Raw genomic sequence first — 16,426 nt, 5'->3', positions numbered from 1 at the left:
TGAGGGCTCCTGCCTCTGGCCCCTACCTGAGAGAAGCCCTCCCTCTTCTACTCACACTTTCCACGCCTCTCATACTCCTCTTCCTCCCACCTTAGACTTCGGAAGAATGCATCAATCAGTAGCCTGCTTTCTTAGAAAACATAAGTTACTCAAGGGGAGGAGGCGTGGTCTGAGGTTTGAGCGGGAACCTCTTTCTTGGGTCATGTCAGGGACATACTCACTAGTCGGCAGGCCTAGGTCTGCTCTTTCAGTAACCGTCAGTTTGTTCTCTGTATTCATCCGTCTGATTCTTCTCCTTCTATATTCTAACCTCAATTTTAGCACTTAAGTTTCTTATGGCTTCTCAGAGACGTCAATTACCTCCTTACATTTTTTTATATGACCAGTCCCTTCATTTCTCTTTTATATACAATGAGACCTCTTTCTCTTATCCTTGGTATAAAACACTAGGTTAACCCCCATGTTATAGGCTCACATAGTATCCTTAACTTTTTCAGAGTGATTATTAAAATTATAATTCATGCATTTCTCTCAACATTTTCATTGAATGTCTATTATATGTGAAGCATTAATCTTGGTGGATTCAGCAAGGAATAAAACACACATTATAGTGGGAAGGATAGACAATATGCTGGATAAATAAACCAAGTGTACGGTATATTTCTCAATGAGAAGAATTAAGGAGAAAAGGTATGAAATAGAGATGATTATAATTAATTATTTCCATAATTATTTGATGGATGCTTATCTTCCCCATGAGACTCAAATGCTGTGTCAGTTATATTCAGAGCCGTATCTCCAGGACTTGGAAGGACATGACTTGTAGTATGTACTCAGTATTCACTGGATAAAGTGAAATGCATAGAGAAAAACATTTTGAAAACACTTGGAATCATTAACAGCATGATTGATATTTATTGTTTTGTTCAGCCAGTCAAGAAGAGTATATTCCAAGGATAATCCTTGGAAGAGGTTCAGAAAGGGAGCAAGGAAAGGAATCAACATTAGTCGAGTCCTAGTAGGTGAAAGAGCAGACCTAGGCTGGCCGACTACATTTTGTTCTGTGTCTCCATCTTGTTCTGTATCCTCCTTCTTGAGTGACTATGTCCCCAACATGGCCACAGAAAGAAATTCCCACTCAAACCTCAGACCACGCCTCCTCCCCTTGAGTAACTTCCCACTCACCCGTTCAAACTTCCAGTTCAAACTTCCCGTTCAAACCACGCCTGGCGACCTGCGTAACGGGACTCTGACCCAATCGGCTAAGGCCACGACCATTACCCCACCAACTGCCCCTAGGTCCCTATAAAACCTTTGTGCTTTTGAAACCCTCCTTCTCTCTCCGGCATCTCACTGTTGCGTCGGTGCAGGTAGGGGTTTGAGATCGAGCTAGCTCGAATAAAGGCTCTTTGCTTTTGCATCAGACTCCACTCCCTGGTGGCCTTTGGGGATCACAAATTCTGGGCATAACAGTAAGTTCTGGAACTGCTCTGGATGCTACATATTTACTATCACATTTAGTCCTTTAACAGCTGGAGCTGTTCTTTCATTTTAAAATGAAGGACTGAAATTATTTTTTCAGTGGTTTGTTAATGATTATCCTTTAACTACATGAGCAATTTTAATTGTCATTTCCATCTTTACTGTCATTTCTTGCCAGATAAGTTTTTAGCTCTGAACTTTTCAGTTAAAATTATGACGCTCGATTTCCTCATATTTAGACTTCCCTATTTCCAGCCTGACAAATGTTTATATAGCATTTGCTTTAATTAAAGTAGAAAATGTAGAGCTCAGTCAGAAGAGTGTGGAACTCTTGATCTCAGTGTCATGGGTTCAAGCCCCACATTGGGTGTAGAGATTACTGAAACAAATAAAATGTAATACATAAAAATTAAAAAGTAAAGTGGAGGGGCGCCTGGGTGGCTCAGTCGGTTAAGCGGCCGACTTCGGCTCAGGTCATGATCTCATGGTCTGTGAGTTCGAGCCCCGCGTCGGGCTCTGTGCTGACAGCTCAGAGCCTGGTGCCTATTTCAGATTCTGTGTCTCCCTCTCTCTGACCCTCCCCCGTTCATGCTCTGTCTCTCTCTGTCTCAAAAATAAATAAACGTTAAAAAAAAAAAATTAAAAAAAAAAGTAAAGTGGAAAATGTAGTACTTGTAAATGTGAACACAAAGAAAATTCCCACTCTCTTCTAGAGAGAGATAAATAACGTTTATTATCTCTAGAGAGAGATAAATAAATAATGTTTATTTATTTTTGAGAGAGAGACAGACAGAGTGTGAGTGGGGGAGAGGGGCAGAGAGAGAAGGAGACAAAGAATCTGAAGCAAGTTTCACGCTCTGAGCTGTCAGCACAGCTCCACCTGGGGCTCAAACTCACAAACCATTAGATCATGACCTGAGCTGAAGTCAGAGGCTTAACTGACTGAGCCATCCAGGTACCCCCCTCATAACCAAATTTTAAGGACTATAGCCTGAAACCAACTTTTCCATTGTTCTGATTAAACTATCCATCTTCATATCCAGATCAGGAAGCTAAATGATAGTTGAACATTATAATTATATCATAGTGTTGATGAAGGTAAAAAAAAAAAAAAGTTGGCAAGATTAAGGAAATGCTCAGCCACAGATAGTATATGGGATTTCCCCTAATCTCACATCATTCTGGCTTTGTTAATGTATACAGAGTTCAAGGAGTTGATGTGTGAGGTCACTTCATGAAGCAATAGTTTATTATGAATATTCTTGGAAGAATAAAGAAGGTTGGAGATGATACAGGGGATACTGGAATTTTTTGAAAGAAAGATGTTGGCATCTGACTGTAATGTGTGAAGAGGTCAGAGTTAGTAATCTATATGGGCGGTTTATCATGATGCTGGAAGTGATAAAGCAGTACAGGAAGTATGTGTATAAACATGTTTTATCGCCTTACATTTACTTGCATACCTGAGAACGTGCCATTTGTCTTTTTCTTCAGAGAGTAAGAACTCCCTAGTATGGTTTGGGGTTTTGACTTTTTGGCATACAAAATATTTTTGTTTGAGAAGGGAACTGTCTCCTCGGTGGTATCTTTAAAGGGCCAAGAGCCCTCCAGGGTAATATGCTCAAAACTGTGAGTTCTAAGAAAGCAAGGGGGGTCATGTTCAATCATTTCTTTGTATTTCTACCTCATAGAACAGTGTTGACATAGGGTAACAACCTAATATATATTTGTTAAGTTAATGATTAACGTTCTGTGATTCAGTTGTTCTCAAAGTGTGGTCTGGGGAACCCTGGACATACATGTGATTAAAATCATGTATAGATAAAAGATTCATTAAAACTGCAAGACAAGGGGCGCCTGGGTGGCTCAGTCATTTAGGCCTTTGACTTCCGCTCAGGTCAAGATCTCATGGTTTGTGAGTTCAGAGCCCTGTGTCAGGCTCTGTGCTGACAGCTTAGAGCCCAGAGCCTGCTTCAGATTCTGTCTTCCTTTCTCACTCCTTCTCCCTCACTCATGCTCTGGATCTCTGTTTCTCTTTCTTTATTTCTCAAAATAAATAAATTTTTTTTTTTTAAAGTGCAAGGCAAACTAATGGATTTTAATATAACACTAAGAAAAGTTCATTGATATGGAGCATTGCAGCTCACCTTTCAGAAGCTACCGTTTATCAAGTTTTAGTGTAACATCGAATAATATCTGCAATTATCTGAAAAGGGTATTAAAATAACTCTCCCCTTCCTAACTGCATATCTAACTGTGAGACACTGTGAGACACTGTGAGAAACTGTGAGACACAGTTTTCTTCATGTACCACAACCAAACAATATATCACAATAAATTGAATGAAGAAGGTGATTTAAGAATATGACTGTCATTTATTAAGCCAGACCTTAATGAGATTTGAAAAATAGAAAATAATGCCTCTCTTCTCACCAAACATTTTTGTGGAGAATATTTTTCATAAAAATGTGGTATTATTTTTTAAAGTTTATTTATTTATTTTTAGAGAGTGGGTGCAGAGAAAGAGGGAGATGGAGAGAGAACCTCAGGCAAGCTCCACACCGCCAGTGCAGAGCCTGATGCAGGGCTCGAACTCACAAATCACGAGATCATGACCTGAGCCAAAGTTGGATGCTTAACTGAGTGAGCCACCCAAGGTACCCCCAAACGTGGTATTTTTCATAAAGTATGTTATTTATGTCAATATGTCATGGACTTATTTCTATTTTTAATGAATTAGTAAGAAATATTTTAAATATTTGTTTTTATTTTAATGTAGTAAAAAGTAAATTTTTTTCATATACACATATGTATATAAGTATCCCACATAAACAAAAGCATTTTTTTAATTACCCAATAATTTTTAAAAATAGAAAATTGTCCTGCGACCAAAAAGTTTGAGAATTGCTAATGGAGGGCCCAAATAAGCTAACTATTTGCTTAGGCCCCAACCTAGGAGTTATCTCTGATTCCTCACTTCTCATTCTCTACATATAATCAACCTGCAACATCTACAGGCTCTATCTTACATTCATTCTCTTTCACTGTTCACAGCATCCATTGCTAACATCTTGGTCCAAGTCAACATTATCTCTCTGTGAATGATTGTAATAGCCTCCAACTTTGCATAACCTGTCTGTACTCTTGACTCCAGAGAGTTTATGCTTTTTTTTTTTTTTTTACTTTTTTGTTTTTTAGAGGTATAGTTGACACATGATGTTATATTCATTTCAAGCATACAGCATAGTAATTTGAAGAATTTATTTTGTATACAACAGCCAAAGTGGCCTTTTGAAGACGTAAAGTAGGTTGTTTTACTTCTCTGTTTAAGACATTCCAGTGGAGGGGTGGGGGCTGGTTACCTCAGTCAGTTAAGCAACCGACTCTTGATTTCAGCTCAGATCATGATCTCAGTCATGAGAGTGAGTACCACATTGGGCTCCAAGCTGGGCATGAAGCCTGCTTAAGATTCTCTCTCTCCCCTCTCTCTTTCTCTCACTCTCTCTCTCTCTCACTCTCTCTCTTCCTCTCTCTCTCTCTTTCTCTCACTCTCTGTTTCTCTCACTCCCTCTCTCTCTCTTTCTCTCACTCTCTCTTTTCCTCTCTCTCTCTTTCTCCCTCCCTCTGCCCCCCCCACTCTGTCTCATTAAAAAAAAAAGTGTTTAAATAAATTTTAAAAAAGACATTCCAATGGCTTCCCATCACCCTCACAATGATATCCAAACTTTCAATTACCTACGTATCCTTGTATCATATGCTGACTTCTCACCACATATCACTCTACTCCTTTGACACCATGATCCAGCCACAATGGATGTTTGTTGTCAACTCTTTCCCATCATTCGGATCTCTGTTCAAATGCCACCTCCTCAGTGAAGGCCTTCTTGATCTTGCTTACCCCAATTGCTCCCTATCCCTTGATTTATTTTTACTCTCTAATCTCTTAAACATTCATATTTTCTTCACAGCATTTATCACTATCTTGAATATTATATTTATTTTTATTATCTCAGTCTTTGCTCTGGACTGTAAACTCCATGAAGTAAGGACTTTATTAGTCTTGCTTACCACAATATTCCTAGTGTTTAAATTAATATGTGGTACACAGTAAGTTCTCAATGAATACTTATTAAATAATAATTGGAGAGCAGGACATACAAACAAAACCATAACTATTGAATACACTGGGTATGATTAAATTAAATTATAGTATATTCATCCATACCAGTCACAATCCAGTGAGAAGAGAAAAAGTACAACAGTACAGAAACCCATGGGGGAGGGGAAGGAAAAAAAAAAAAGAGGTTAGAGTGGGAGAGAGCCAAAGCATAAGAGACTGTTAAAAACTGAGAACAAACTGAGGGTTGATGGGGGGTGGGAGGGAGGAGAGGGTGGGTGATGGGTATTGAGGAGGGCACCTTCTGGGATGAGCACTGGGTGTTGTATGGAAACCAATTTGACAATAAATTTCATATATTAAAAAAAAAATGAACAGAGAAAAATGGTTAACCAGTTAAAGGTGGTTAACTACTAGAAGAAGGAGAGAAAACTATAAGAAGTAGAGAAGTAGCAGATGCATGAAACATTTATTATTCTTTGGGCTGAAGAAGAGGGAAGAAGGAAAGAAGAATCTAAAAGAGCTCTCTTCCTTCTGCCCACGACTGAGATTCAGACCTCTAGAGAGGGTGAGGCTGCCACAGGAACATGCAGCATGCTGATGGCAAGAAACTTGCGGAGGGAACTACAACTGGTCCCTAGACCAAAACTTCAGGGTGGCAGAAAACCTTAACGGAGCATCCATGCTGATATGTGCAGCTCCCAGTGCTGATATGAGCACTACTAGGCCTTTTCCAGGTCCATTAACTGGCTGCCATGCCAAAAACAGCACTCAGGAAGCAGGAAGAAAAATTCCTTCTTCCAACTCTGGCTTTGAGGTGTCTCTCCAGCACCCTCTATTGACAGAGCCTAAAATTGAGCCAGGTGTTAAAGGAAAAGTGTTTATTTATTTATTAAAAAAAAAAAAAAAATATATATATATATATTTTTTTTTTTTTTTTGAAGAGCACAAGCAGGAGAGAGGCAGAGACGGGGTTGAGGGGTACAGAGGACCTGAAGTGGGCTCTGCAGTGACAGGCTGATAGCAGCGAGCCTGATTGGGGCTCAAACTCATGAACCACTAGACAATGACCTGAGCCAAAGTCAGATGCTCAACTGACTGAGCCACCCAGGTGCCCCAAAGGAGAAATGTTTATAGCATCCAGGATCATAAAACAGGGCAAAGAAGAGTGGTCTTGGACCTGAAAGGCAATGAACTGATAACTGGCACAGTATACTATGGAAGGAATATGCACCTATTAGAAAGAAAATGTTCTAGAATATATATAGCATGTCTCAATTTTGGGGAGGCAACTCACCAACATGATCCTATTTTTGTATGAACAAATAAGAAACATACCAACTGTTCACTGTGTGTATACCACAGGATAAAATTAGGAGCCAAAAGGGGTGAATAGTAATTTTACTGTAAACACACAGATGTATTGAATTGCAACAATGAGCACATATTACTTTGGAAATAACTGCAAAATGCACAGACATCATTTTTCACCAGCACCCCTGCCTTCATACTGACAGGGTCCCAAAAGTTAGAAAGCATACTGTCCTCCTTTTGAAAGCATCTTGCTTGGTCCGTGAGAATTGAAGTGGTCTCACTGACCAGTTCTGACCAACGATATGTAGCAGTAATTGGCTTGGGAAAGGAAGGATCCTAAGAAAACTCTCTGTTCTTAAAAAGAGATCCATGGAAAAAGATATTCCTTTTTCCACCTCTAGGCCACTGGTATGTGAAGATGTGTTGCTGGGAGCTTAATTAATCTCTTATGATGATGAACTAGCCCAGCCTCTGAGCATGACAAAACCAAAAGATGGCAGTACTCTGGATCCCTGAGTACTTATTTTAGCCACAGATTTAACCATCTCCTTATAGCCATGTGGCTTCTAGATGCCTTGCTATGTAAGATAAAAAGTGCTCTTAAGTTTAATTCACTTTTAGGTGGACTTTCTGTTACTTGAAAGTGAAAATATTTTCTCTTATGACAATCATGCATATGGGCCTTTTCTGTACATTGACTATACAGATAAAGCTTATTTCATGTTTCACTCTGTATGTGAAACAATAATACCAGTAGTGATAGCTAATATTTATCGTTTTGTATATCTATGTGATAAATGCTTTTTTATTGAGATATAATTGACATATAACACTATGTTAGTTTCAAGTGTCCAATATAAAGATTCAATGTTTTTGTGCAAAATGATCACCATGGTGTCTTAACATCATAACCATACCATTACAAAAATACTGTTTCTTATGATGAGGACTTTTAAGATTTATTCTCTTAACAACTTTTATATATAAAATACAGTATTATTAACTACAGTCACCATGCTACATATTATGTCCCCATAACTTATTTATTTTATATCTGGAAGTTTGTACCTTTTGACACCTCTCATTCATTTCTCCCACCTCATCCTGCCTAAGGCATCCACCAGTCCATTCTTTGTATCTATGGACTTGGTTCTTGTTTTGTCTGCTTTTGTTTTTTTTTTAGTGTTTTTAGATTCCACATATAAGTGAGATCATATGGTATTTGTCTTTTTCTGTCTGATTTATTTCACTGAGCATAATCTCCTCAAAGTCCATCCATTTTGTTGTAAATGGCAAGATTTTATTCTTTCTTTATGGTTGGATAGTATTATAGGTGCTATAAATACATTATTTCATGAAGTTCTCACAAGAACACCGATATGAGTATACTTTGTAATTGGGTTACATAGTTGGAAACATAATCTATATCTTGAAAAGTCTCACAAATCAGTGAGCAGATAAACACACTATAATAATATAGTATGACAAGGGTTATAGTAGACTATGTACCCTTCTATGCCCATCACCTTTTGGATGGACTAATTTCTCTTAGTTCATATTTTAGAGGACGCTGATTCTATCCCATACCCCACCACCAAGAGTGGGTATGTGACCTACGCCTGGTCAGTCAGGTTATCTTTGTCCTAACCAGTGTGAGTGTTCAGTAAAATAGGCAAGTGGCTATAGCTAGTTCAATGAGAAACTATCCTAGGACTTTTCATGGAAATCTTAAGAAAGCAGCTGATGACCTTCTTTGCCGCCATGCAGTGATAGCCTACTTGAGAGTACGGCCAACACAGAAAAATAAAGATGGAGAAAAATACATGGACTCCTGAGGACATTTGTTAAGCTGCTATATTCAGATATGCCTTAAAATTTATTTCTTGGGCTTTCCACTGACTTTAACTTAATGCATTCTCTTTAGTTCCCCCTTCCCTATTTTTAACTCTGTTTTGGGTTTAGTTTTGGAACTTGCAAACAAGAGATATGATGTGACAAATGTAGGCAAAGATCTATGGATTCCCACAGGAAGTTTGCCTTTTTTATTCTGGGTAATATGGTTAAGGAAGTTCTAATAAAATATATCTTGGTAGAAGTGATACTGAGGTGTTTTCAAAGAAGAAATGATTAAGCTAAGAAGAAAGGAGAAAGAAAGTAATGGGACCGTGTGGAAAGAGAGAATATAGTATGTTCACAAAACTACAAGTTGTTGAGTATGACCAGATCTTAGGATGCCTGTGGCATTTAGAGAGAAGATAAGATTGGGAAGGTAGGCAGGGGCCAGATTTTGTGCAGCCTTAGGTTTGGGTTTTATCTCGGAGTTGATGGGGAGTTATTGATTTGTGTATTAGAAAGTTTTTTATGGTGTGCCTGAGTGGCTCAGTCAGTTAAGCCTCCAACTTGAGGTCATGATCTCACAGTTCGTGGGTTCAAGCCCTGTGTTGGGCTCTGTGCTGACAGCTCAGAGCCTGGAGCCTGCTTCAGATTCTGTGTCTCCCTCTCTCTCTGTCCTTACCCTGTTCACACTCTGTCTATCAAAAATAAATAAACATTAAACAAATTTTTTATAAGTTATGATGGAGTTGGGGAGGGTATGTTGGAAGAGATAAAACTAAAGGCAGATCCAATGAGATTATGATAGGAATCTAAATAAGAAGGGAAAAATCCCTAAAGTAATAGTTAGGAACCACTTAATGAATAAAATTGGCAGGGCTTAAAGATCAATGGATATGGGAAATGAGGTAGAGAGAAAAATTCTAGAAGGACTCCATGTTTTTTATTTTAGCAACTAGTAGTGCCATTTGCCAAAAGGGGAGAGCATAGAGGATAAGAGAGTTTGTGGAGTCTCATGACGAGTTAAAACTGGCATTCAGGGGACAAAGACCTGTTTAGAGTCAAAGGTTAGGATGCCAAAAGGTAGAGATATTAATTGAGGAGTTGACCAAGGAAGAGATGATCAGGATAAGTGTATAGATCGAGAAGAGAGAGGAACTCAGGATGAAATTCTGTAGAGAATCAAGTTTAAATGGTGAGTTTCCAAAATACACAAAAAGGAATTGCAGATAAAAGGAGAACAGGAAGAGTGTGGTTTCACAAAAGGCAAAGTAAAAGCTCCAAGCAAAGAGTGGGGAAAAGTGGCAAAATATATGCTGCCAAGAAATTCAGGTAAGATGCCTGAAAATCATCCCTTGGGTTAGTAAATGGATTCATTTGTGACTGTCACTGAAACTTTCATTGGAGTGATTGGGGCCAAGCCCTAAGTGCCCTGGCTTGAAAAGAATGTTAAAGTGGGTAATTTAAGACACTAAGATTGCTTTATTTTATGTTTTTAATTTTTTAATGTTTATTTTTGAGAGAAGAGAGAGACAGGGTGCAAGTGGGGGAGGAGCAGAGAGAGAGGGAGACACAGAATCTGAAGCAGGCCCCAGGCTCTGAGCTGTCAGCACAGAGCCTGACATGGGGCTTGAACTCAGGAACTTGGAGATTATGACCTAAGCTGAAGTCAGAGGCTTAACTGACAGAGTCACCCAGGCACCCTGAGACTATGATTGTTTTAAAGTAGGAAGCAAATGATTGGTCAGAAACTAGAAGAAGATGTAGGGATCGAGGTCTTCTATATCTCTCTGTGTCTGTCTCTGTCTCTCTATCTTTCAACATTCTATGGAAGAGACTTGACTTATTTAAACACTGAGGGGCAAAAGCTGGGTGAAAAGAGGGGCTGATATTAATGATGAACAGATCTAAATGGTGGAACAAGTTTCTGAGAGAGGGTTGAGAGATTAATCTCAGACTAGAGGAAGTTTCCTCGTATTGAATGAAAGAGATGCAGATACATGTTGGAGGTGGGGAAGGAAGTGGCGAGTGTTGCTGTCTTGGGTTTCAACTTGAAGTAACAACACTCTTAAGATCTGCTATTCATTGTGATGGTAATTATAGGCAAAAATAATAAAAGGTTATTTTCATTCCAATGCAAGAATACATTATAAATATGCAAAACACTTTATATTCAAAAGTTACTTGCAGAGATGAAATGACAGATGTACTGTTAAAAGAAAGTAGAAGAAAAATCTTCAGTGATAAGTAAGGCATTTATTTAGTAACTTCTAGGACTGATGAAATTATTGAAAAGTTTTAGAAATTTATTCCAATTGGCAGCTAACTAGAATAACTGAACCTGAGCAGTGAAATTTTGGTTAAGTATGCAGATTTCTTCCTATAAAACATAATTAAGCTTATTATTTTGAAATAAACTTTGGAAACATTTTGAGGTCTCTATATCCTATAAAAGGAATGAACGGTTACCCATAAAACATCCTTTAAAAGTTACAGTGCTTTGAATGAGAGAAAAGTCTGTGATGGTTTTGGCTAATATCGGCATTACCCAGGCTCATTAGCAATTTTATTCATCAGCCACGATGACAAATGCCACTGTCTAGTTAAAAAAAAAAAAAAATTCCCGAATTAGAAATCTATGCTCTCATTGGGGATATTTAGAAAAACACAATGTTGGTTTAGTTGGCGGTTCTTAAAAGTGTATATCAAAAATCTTTTTTTTTCAATTGTGATTGGAATAAGGAAAATATCTAGCCAAGGTTTTACTTTCATGAATATAATTTATTTAAATTGCCAGTTCTGCTATGCTTGTCAAAATCATTATTTGTTGATTGAGAGAGTAAAAAAAAAAAAAAATGAGTGGGGGAGGGGCAGCGGGAGAGGAAGAGAGAGACAATCCTAAGCAGGCTCCATCCCCAGCATGAAGCCCAGCATGGAGCTCAATCCCATGACTGTGAGAGATGGTGACCTGAACTAAAATCAAGAGTAAGACACTTAATGGACTGAGCCGCCCAGGCACCACCCCCCCCAATTTATTTTTATATAGTCATTTTCTCCTACTTATTTTATTTTTAAATGCTCATTGAAAATTTTAAACTATGTAGATATATAAACACATGATTTGTAAAACTTCAAATTGTGCATGTGTGTGTATAGAGAGAGGGGAAGAATGAGAGCTATTATTTGTATATCTAATGTATAGTTTTAACGTAGATGATCATGTTACATATTTTTTTCTGCAATTTGATTTTCCACTTAATATTATATAATGGATATAGTTTAATATTTTACCTCCTTATTTTTAAATGGCTACATAATTTGCTAGAAATTATTTTATCACTCTTTTGCATTATTAAAAAATTAATATATATTCACATTTAAAAGGGTGCCTGACACATAGTAAGCATAAGCACTCTGTGTTGTGTTGTCAAAACTATTGTTATATTTTATTATTTTTATTAACATATTGCCGATGAGAAAGCACTGTTGGATTAGATGACAGGAATAATGTCACATGGTTAGTGGAGGAGGCAGAATTGGAACCCAGGACTTTAAACTTTTATAAGAGGCAATAGTAATACCTTGTGTCAAGTAAGAAGAAGAAAGAGGAAGAGGAGAAGGAGAAGAAGAAAGAGGAGGCCAGAGGAGGAAGAGGAGGGGGAGGAGGAGGAGAAGAAGAAGGAAGAGGGGAAGAAGAAAGAGGAGTGGAAGGAGAAATAGATGAAGAAATAAATGAAGAAAATGAAAGAAAAAGAAATCTAAACCATAGCATTGAGGGAAAAACAATTAACTGCCCAGTGGAGTCAGGAAAGGATTTCATGGGAGCTGGTGACTATTTCTCTGAGACTTAAAGGTTGACAAAGTACATGTACAGCCAGAGTGTTTTGAAGGAGGATAGAGGGCAATGGATGGGGGTTGTCAGGATGTGGTGAGAAGAGAGGGAGCTGATTTGATTGAGGGGCAAAAAGAAAGGTGGGGGAGAGTTTTGTGGGGAATTGACAGGGACTCCATAAGAGATGAGAGAAGATTCCAAACAGTGGGCAAGGTGGGGTTGGGCTTCACGGGTCCTGTGGAATTTGGGGCCAGCAGAATCCAACACAGGCCGAGAGACGGTCCAGAGCCAGGGCAGACAGGTGGTCTGCAGACACGAGTTTGGGAAAATACACTTTACCTAAAGCTGAATGTATTTTTAGAGAATTGTAGTTTCAGGATTTCAGACAAATTAATTTTCAGGACAGAGCCACTGTGAGTCTGTTAGAAGCAGACTCAGTGGCAAGTGTGATTCTGCAGCGTTTGGCCGATGAGACTCATGTTACAGACGAGACGCCTCTCCTGGAGCATGATGTGCTGTGGAGGAAACGTGGGCAGTCCATGGAAGGGGAAATGGTTAAGTGATCAAAAGCAGTTCACAACTTGTGCAATGCGAAGCCACTGTCACAGAAAACTCCAAATATGTTTTACTTTTTACACAGAGAATTGCACAAGGACGTCTCAGAAGGCTCCAACCGGACAACCGTAATCATCCTGACGTACCTGGATTCCTACCGCTTTTGCCTCCAACAGCACATTTGGAATATTTTATAAATCTGCCCCAGAGACAAAGAGGAAGCATTTTGTTGTGAAAATCTGGCTTTTTGTGATTGTACCAGGAACATGGCACACACATTTAATTCAAGAAACTAGTATCGTCTGGTAAAACATCTCTTATTTAGTAGAGATTCAGGGTTTTTAAAAAAAACATTTCTCTATGGGCTTAACTAATGATTCATTTGTTTATTTTTAGTGCATTTGTTTTTCCTCTAATTATTAATGATATACTCAGGTGTTGGCTCCTCACATCTCCTTTCTTTGTCAACAACAAAGGCAAGCCCAGCTTGCCTCAAGATGAGTTAAAATGTTCACTATTTGAGGGGCGCCTGGGTGGCTCAGTCGGTTAAGCGGCCGACTTCTGCTCAGGTCATGATCTCACTGTCCGTGAGTTCAAGCCCCGCGTCGGGCTCTGTGCTGCCAGCTCAGAGCCTGGAGCCTGTTTCGGATTCTGTGTCTCCCTCTCTCTGACCCTCCCCTGTTCATGCTCTGTGTCTCCCTGTCTCAAAAATAAATAAAATGTTAAAAAAATTAAAAAAAAAATGTTCACTATTTGAGAGCCATTGATTTTGATGATTTTTCATCATAAAAGTTATACATGCAATATAAATGACATGTAAATTCCTTATACTTCACTGTGGCTTTTATACAACATAAAACCAAAATATTAAATCTATAAAAAGTAAATTCAAGCAAAATTTGAATCATTAATCAGGCAAACAATGTTGTGTTGTGCACAGTGGAAAATCGGTGCTGAGTGCTATGGTCCGACTCCTTTTGCATCTGACAGGCTTAGACTTCGTTAGGCCATCTTTAGACTCAATTCTGCGAGAACTTTTCTCACGTTGTCTTACAGGGAGGTGACAGAGAATAATGGGTAAGGGCAGAGGCTCTAAAGCTGTATTGCCTGGGTAGTTTATTTTATTTTTAAAAGTTTGTGTGTTTGTGTGTTTGTGTGTTTGTTTAGAGAGTGTGAGCGGGAGAGGGGCAGAGAGAAAGGGAGAGAAAGAATCCCAAGCAGGCCCAGTGCTGTCAGCACAGAGCCTGACTCAGGACTTGATCCAGTGAACTCTGAGATCATGACCTGGACTGAAATCAAGAGTCAGACGCTTAACACTTAACAGACTGAGCCAACCGCCACCCAGGTGCCCCTCCTGGGTAGTTTAAATCCTGCTTTTGCTACCACTTACTGGCTCTATGACTTTAGGCAAGTTACTTAACCATTTTGTGATTTAGTTTACAAATCTGGAAAATGGGAACAATCACAGTCCCTACAGCACTGGGTTGTGATAATTCAGTGAGTTAGCACCCAAAGAACAGAACACAGAAAATATGCAATAAATACACTAGGCTGTGATGTCATTCGTCATACACATATAACTTATAACTTAATTTTCATAAGCCAGTGTGGTGATTTTGCAGTGTGTCAACTTGGCTAGCCTGAACTACATTTCCCAGAATGACCTTTCTTGAATATTTGTGGTTAGGTTAAGCCACAAAGGATAGTCTTGTGCAAGATTTGGAAGCCAGAAGTGAAGAAGCAATTATTTTGCAGCTCACATATGTTGTCATTTATAGGCTGGCTCACCCAACTTGTGTAAGCCAGGGGCTGGGCCTACAATTCTTCTACTTTTCCCCCTAGATCCTCCTACAGTTTCTCTGACTCCTGGGACAGGCATGTTTATTTAGCTTCATGGTGAAGCCCCCTGACCACTCCAGGATTCCCAGACCACTAAGGGCAGAGGAACAAACACTGACATCAATTTCAGTCCATCCTTGCAAATTCCAGCTTGTGCCTGTGGTTCTAGCTAATTCTTGGCCTCCCTGACTTTGCATCCATCTTTTCTTCCTGACTGCCTGCCTCATAGATTTTATTTTATTTTATTTTTAGATTTATTTATTTTTAATAGACAGAGAGAGATAGAGCACAAGTGGGAAGGGGCAGAGACAGAAGGAGACAGAATCCGAAGCAGGTTCCAGGGTCTGAGCTGTCAGCACAGAGCCTGACGTGGGGCTCGAACTCACAAACCTCGAGATCATGACCTGAGCCGAAGTCGGACACTTAACCGACTGAGTCACCCAGGCGCCCCTGCCTGCCTCATAGATTCTAAGCTCCAGCATCAATGGAAAGAAAACAGACTTATAGAGACTGCTTTTTTTTTTTAAATTTTTAATGTTTATTTATTTTTGAGACAGAGAGAGAGAGAGAGAGAGAGAGAGAGAGAGAGAGTGAGTGTGTGAGCAGGGGAGGGGCAGAGAGAGAGGGAGATACAGAATCTGAAGGAGGCTCCAGGCTCCGAACTGTCAGCACAGAGCCCGATGCAGTCTTGAACTCACGAGCTGTGAGATCATGACCTGAGCTGAAGTTGGAAGCTTAACCAACTGAGCCACCCAGGTGCCCTTAGAGACTGCTTTTTAACCAGCTCCCACAATTGTGTAAGGTCAAATCTCTATAACAAATTCAAAGATAGGTAGATAGACAGACATATAGATAGATCCCTAATGGCCTTGATTCTCTGATTGAACCCCTGTCTGATAAAGCCAGGAATAATTAAAATAGTTCCACTTTACAACAACATGATCATAAACACAAATGAAAACATGAACAATAAAAATACATGAACATCTGCTTATAAGATAATTTATAAAATTTGAATAAAATTATCTTTTAGATAATTTTAGTAAATAAAACTTGACAATTTAAAAAATTCTCAAAAGGTGTCCTAAATTGTATTTATTACCTTTGTAGAAGACATGTAGCCTTGAACTTTTCTTAAAAAGAATCATAAGATTCTTTGACTCTTTCTCAGTCTCCAAACTTACCCCCTGATTCAAAGGAATCCTACCTATCTCTCACTAACTTACTCATTCTTTATTCATTCAGTCATTTTAAAACATTTTTGAGTCTGAAATCCTGAAACTATGTATGTATGTGCTAGACATGGGGTTGTTGCTATGTATACAAAAACAAATAACTGTCTTTTGCCTAAAGGATCTGAGTAGTCTAAAGGAGAGAAAAGCAAGCAAACTAGCAATGACAGTATGGTGTGTTGAGTGCCATGATGGAGCTGTGCAAAGGACTCTCATGGAAGA

At 38.9% G+C, this 16,426-nt stretch overlaps 1 long non-coding RNA gene across 1 annotated transcript; it reads left to right on the top strand.

Annotated features, from left to right (window-relative positions):
• Positions 1–1,353: 1,353 nt before the first annotated feature.
• LOC122235923 lies at positions 1,354–13,718 on the top strand. Its single transcript, XR_006214050.1, has 3 exons — positions 1,354–1,472; positions 3,989–4,139; positions 13,219–13,718. It is a non-coding gene; the product is annotated as an uncharacterized LOC122235923 (long non-coding RNA).
• The last annotated feature ends 2,708 nt before the right edge of the window (positions 13,719–16,426 follow it).

The sequence above is a fragment of the Panthera tigris genome, chromosome F3, assembly GCF_018350195.1.
Source record: "Panthera tigris isolate Pti1 chromosome F3, P.tigris_Pti1_mat1.1, whole genome shotgun sequence".
Lineage (NCBI taxonomy): Eukaryota > Metazoa > Chordata > Mammalia > Carnivora > Felidae > Panthera > Panthera tigris.
Note: the sequence above shows the minus strand (reverse complement) of the source record. Positions and strands in the feature narration are given on the sequence as shown.